Source organism: Polypterus senegalus, chromosome 11, assembly GCF_016835505.1.
Source record: "Polypterus senegalus isolate Bchr_013 chromosome 11, ASM1683550v1, whole genome shotgun sequence".
In the NCBI taxonomy this organism is placed as follows: Eukaryota; Metazoa; Chordata; class Cladistia; order Polypteriformes; family Polypteridae; genus Polypterus; species Polypterus senegalus.
The window spans coordinates 49,395,313-49,401,312 of NC_053164.1; positions in this window are offsets into that span (position 1 = coordinate 49,395,313).

Sequence of the window (6,000 nt, forward strand, 5' to 3'; positions counted from 1 at the left end):
GTTTTGAATTTCACTGCTCTGTCACTTTGTTTCCAATGGGCACTTCCATTTTTAGCGCCATTTGCTATGATGCAATGACAGGTTGCTTGAGGGCCATTTCCTGGAAGCTGTGTCATGTGATGTCATCAGCATGGCAGTATAAAACTTTGTCCAGGTCTGTGGATACTTCTAAGACTCTGTTCTAGAGTTGCTCATTTAGTTTGCTGGTCAATAACTCTGCTTTTGTACTTCCTGTCATGATTTGTCGCCAAAAAAAAGAAATCTTAAAGGAGATGGAAACAATCAAAAATGAAAAATCCTGATAAAAAAACAAAGAATTAAATGTTTTTAATAAAAAAGTGCAAAAACCATAAATTCCTAAATTCAAAGTACAAAAATTCTAAATTAAAAAATAGCAATGTTGAAAAATGATATATACATTGAAAATCAACCCTATTCTTTACATATAAATTGATAACAAAATTCCAAAACAGAAAACAGAGATTTAAAAGCAAATTTCACAATCAAACATAATTAACAAATGCCAAAATTAAAGAAAAAATCCAAAATTAACAAGCCTAATCAAAATTCAAATAAGCAAAATTTATAACGAATTCCATAAGAGATAGAAAAAGGGTTAAAACAAAAAAGACAGAGGAGCCAGCCGCTAAAGAAACAGTGCCACTCCATAAAAATGGAGCCTGCAGCCTCTTAAATAATTCCCAGGATCTTAAATAAAAAAGCCTTATAACAGCTGAATAACGACAGGCAGCATGGGAGGGCCAGCTACACCAGGGTCAACAAGGCTGTTGGTCGGTGATTTCTGTGTGGTTTTGCAAGTCTTTATTAATAACATGCTTGCCTGCTTGAGAATGAAAAGGTTAATGGAGTTAACACACCCACAAGCTGCATAAAGCTCAGTTGTGACTGCTGACCTTTTAGCTAGCTTATGTAACTGACATATCTCATTAATCGTGTGTCATTTTAATCAAATAAATTTAATTTTATAAATTAAGTTTTACATAAGGGGATGTTATTTATTTATTTATTTAATTGTATAGCCCATCAAATTCTAAGGCTACAGCCTTACAAATATCTGCTTTTAACAAAATGCTCTTGTGCATTGTGCAAGAGTTGAATTTGAACCTGAGTTGCACTGAGTCTCACATCCTTCTGAGCTTATGCTTTAAGGCTGAAGCTGTTATTTTATTATTCACTATGATAAATGCATTTTTTGTTGTGTTTATATAACACTTAAGAGAAAATGTTATATCTTAAGGTATAATCATTTTCTATTGTAAGGCTTAGTACTACGTTTCCTGTTGATGTACCCAGCTGAATTATAAATGAGACCATTGTTTGACAAAACCATGAGAAAAACATGATGAATGTGCAAAATCTCACATCTCTTAAAATAAAAATAATAACAATACATTTAAAAAGTCAAATACATCCTAAACTAACAGGACTTCCAAATCAACATGCGGATGGAGTTAATTGTGGTCATTTAAAGTATCAACGTTTATCTTGTCCCTTTAGCAACTGGGTGTAACCAATCACGTTATAGTTTTCTGATTATTTAATGAATCCTTTTTGAGTAGTGATCTAATGAATGAATTGTATAAATGCAGCGCAGTGGATGCTCTTTTCTTTGCAACACTTTTTAATAAAATATGCCATTGCCTCTTGCAAGATTTAGATAAAAAACAATATTGCTTAAACCAGGGCATTCCGATGAGGGGTGTCTGTTTAAAAATTTTCATGAACAATTATTATTACTTAGACAATTTATTTTGCACTTAATTTTGTTTCAAGGTCATTTGAAAATTTTAGAAGGTTTTGCAGAGGTCAGAAGCTCCCTGTGTGGATGGCTACTAATAGAATAATTTAGAGTAATAGAGTAATAGAATATTTAAAACATATTTTCTATCTCTTGCCCTAAGTGTACTTTCAGCGTCTTTCCTCTGTATTTACGCATGTGAACTTCTCTTCACTGGTGCTCCCTCTTTTGAGCACATTCCAGTAAAGTCTGCTTCTCAGACTCTCTCCTTTCTTGCCTCCTGTCCAGTTTTATTCTTTCTGCCTTTGAAGGCACCTCTGTCAGCGTGCTTCATACACCTTTACTTCTTCTCATGTGTCACTCACTCGCACGTCCTCTTGTCGTGTGTCACCAAAGCCCAGCTGACCAATAACACCAAAGCCAAACCGACCAATCAAATTGCTCAGAGGGACTGGACACACATACCTTAATGTTTTATTATATAGCAGATTGTCTCTAGTCATTTCTTGATAACTATTATCAGTATGTGTTTGATTTACTGCAACCCATTTTGTTTATACATTGGCCCTGCCATTTTGAGTGGCTGTTGCTTGAATGCAAATGTGGGAAGACACATTGTGTGCTTTAAAAAGCCAGGCGCCATATGCTCTGTGACATCTGAGATTAGTGTTAGTAGTTTCCAGTGTGCATGCTTCATCTAGTGATTGTCGGTTTAAGAATTATAGCGAGTCCTTTTTTCACTATGAATTTCCAAAGCATTTTTGTATTGGTGCCAGGATCTCTTGGTCTTCTGGTTTGACTTTTGCTGTGTCCAAAGTTATAATCCATCATCTTTTTCGCCAGCTTCTTTTTGTAGCAGGGAAGTTTGGCTTTAAAAAAGCAGATGTGTTTTGCTGATGCTGTGACGCAACTGAATCACTAGCTGTTATTTGTAACATTTATGTATTTTTATTTTTGCCCTATTCATTTCCGTGGAAGTACATGCATATCACCATTTGTTAGAATGGTCCTTTCCATCAATGACATGGCAATGCTCAAGCACAGAATACGACAGCATCTATTGAGCATACACTCAACACAATCACAACAGAATTGATGTCACATAAATAGCGACAAAAATAAATTACAGCAAAAATAATAACATAAATATGTACAAAAATTTTAAAAAAATTGATTGGGGCAATTAACTCCATCTGCAGTGGTTTGTAACCCTGATCTTGAGGACTAGGTGTGGTTGCTGGTTTATTTCTCAATTACTTTCTTAATCAGAAGCCAAAACAGGTTGTTAATGAAATTGTTTGTTCCTGTGCTCATTCTGCAGCATCAGAAATTCCTAGCCATGTGGATCTTTTATTCAATTAATTTTTATTTATCACCAGCATACCTTAGAGCAGTGGCATTTAAAGGGTTTTCTCTGCTGAAGCCATGTAACAACAGACCACCTGTTAGCAAAATTCTGTGATACATTTCCCAAATGTATTTTACAAAAGGCTTTTGTGTGAAAAATACCAAGATTGTTGAATTAGCTTTTCAAAGTCCCAGATTTTACCCAGCATTGACCGCAAATATCAATTAACAGGAGGCAGTCTGTCAGCACTGATACTCACGTCACGAGCGATATGGAGTTAAAGGACTGTCTTGATCAGACCTGGGCTCTCCAAGATGACATCAAAGTAAGTTTAACCAATAAACTAAAGCTGAAGAAGCATTGAATGGGACAGAGGGGTGACCAGAACAAGCACTCAGGCGTTTTGCAGAAAGGTGTAGAATTGAAGCCAAAGATGCTACCATCCACAAGAAGTTAGATGGTGTACTCTGTGGTGGTAATTTAAGAGCAATTTCGAATATATCTAAGAGTATCAGTTAAGTATCTCCGATAACCTCTAGCAGCAGCCTTGGTTGTTACAAATAAACACTAAGTATATAACAGATAAAAATATCTGAACAATTTAAAATTCCCTTTGCCCTGATGACTGTCAACTTGCAGACCACCTGACTCACACTTGAGGATCACTGGTGGCATGTGGACTACACTTTGTGAACCACTGCCTTAGAGTGCAATTAAGACTTGCTGCAGAAATATTAAAGATACAGTGACAATATAATAAATGTTACAACACCATGACAGGAACATATTAACAAAAAAAAGGGATGACAATTAATCAACAAAACAATATCAAAAATTAGTAATGAAGCGACAACAATAGTTTATTTTCTTGGGTTTTACAGTGGAGTGATTTTGGTAACATGGACACGTACATTTTCACAGTTTTTGATCTAAACCATTTACTTTTACATTTGCATTTATTTGCCGCTTTTATCCAAATCAACCGACAAAAGTGGTAGAATTTGGGTAGGGCCTGTTTGTTCCGTAAGTGTAATAGGACAGGTAACAAAAGTTGATTCCTACAATTGAAAAGATATAACTCATGCATTTACAGTCATAGATTACAATCACTAAAGTAATTCAACTTAAACAAATTAACCAAGAATGTAAAAGATATTGCAGAGCATAGTTTGTTTTTCATCAATTCAAGAGATATTCACAGAACAGATGGGTCTTCAACCAGTTCTTAAATACATTGAGGGATCCAGCAGTATGGATGGAGGTGGGCAGCCCATTCCACCAACTAGGAACTACACAGGAGAAAAGAGTCTGGATTGAGACTTGATACCACACAGTGTCACAAGACATGGTTCCCTGGTAGACCACAGTGGGAGAGAAGGAGTACAGAACTTCATCAGTGTCTTCACATACACAGGAGCTGATCCATTGCAAACTTTGTAGGTAAGCGTCAGGGATTTAAACTTAATGTGTGCTGTTACAGGGAGCTAATGTAGCAACCTCAAGTGAGGAGTGACATGTGTCCGTATCGGCTGGTTAAATACAAGACAAGCTGCTGCATTCTGGATCATATGGCTTGATAGCAAATGCAGGTACTCCTGTCACAAGTAAGTTGTAGTAGTCCAGACATGGCAAGACGTGCTGCATACTCTGTTAGATAAGGTCTGATCTTGCGGGTGTTGTACGAAAAAACATTAGAAATGTGGTTAGAAAAGGTAGCTGCTCATCAGTCATCTCCCCAAGGTTGTGTACTGACTTGGCAGGTGTTGGTGAGACTGAGCCAAGCACACAGTGAACCACCTTTGCCAAGTAGAGCATTTTTGTTTTTTTCACAGTGTTTCATTTGTGCATTGCTTTCATTATGTGAGCTTTGGACCTTCAAGATAATGGACCAGTCACAAAATGTCTAGTTTGTATTCCACTGACTTCCACAGCATATCCCTTATTTTTTTTAAACTCTGCTGCCTTCAAAAATGGCCGCTTATGCATAATATTATAAAGACACTAAGGTACAAGTGGAAATCTCCATACCCCACTGGGGCTACAGTTCAATGAACTAATGCTGTACATGGTATACTGAACTAACCATCTGCCCCTTGGCTGGCCAGGCTTTCCAGTGAGTGAGCCAGGCTGCCATCTGTTAGTCTTCACGATTTGTGGAGTGGGCACAGAGGGAGATCTACTGAAAGAGAAACAGAACCACAGGGTGAAGTGCTGAGAGGCTGGAAAACTATACAGAGCTGTAGAATGACTGCCTGTTGTTTAGATTGCATGACAGAAAGATCTAAATATATAAAAGAAACAGTCATAAAAAATCCCACAATCATCCAAAGGCTAACCACTCGTGTTGACATGCCTCAACATAAAATGTCCTGCAGAATTTCCTTCTGTGCTCTCCAGTGACCTAATCTGAACTGTAGATTTGTGGTCTTGACTGAAGAGAACCCTGGGGCGGGTAAGACTGGAGGAGACAGAAGCTCTCGATGACGTCATCTAGTGATGGCTGGAGGCTTTCCAGATCAATGCTGATCTCGACGCAGCCAGCCATTGTAGGCTGGACGTCTGCTTAATATAACTCTCGATTTTGTTACATGCTTTCAGAAGCTAACCCACAAGCAAACTCCCATGGAACTCAATAGGAAAAAAAATCTCCACAAAAGTGCATATGCTGGTATATGCAAGAGCTAATTTCTGCTCAATGAAGCATTTTACTTTGCTTTGACAAACATTGTGTCATTCTCATGATGTCCTACAGACAAAAACCGCAGTGGCACACACATTCTTCTGAAAAGTGCTTGAAGGTAAGAAACAGACATGCCTACTCAGCTTTTTTCCCCTCGAGGAAACATAAGTGTGACTGGAGAAATGGAAACTTGCCACTCAGTGCGGGAGCAAT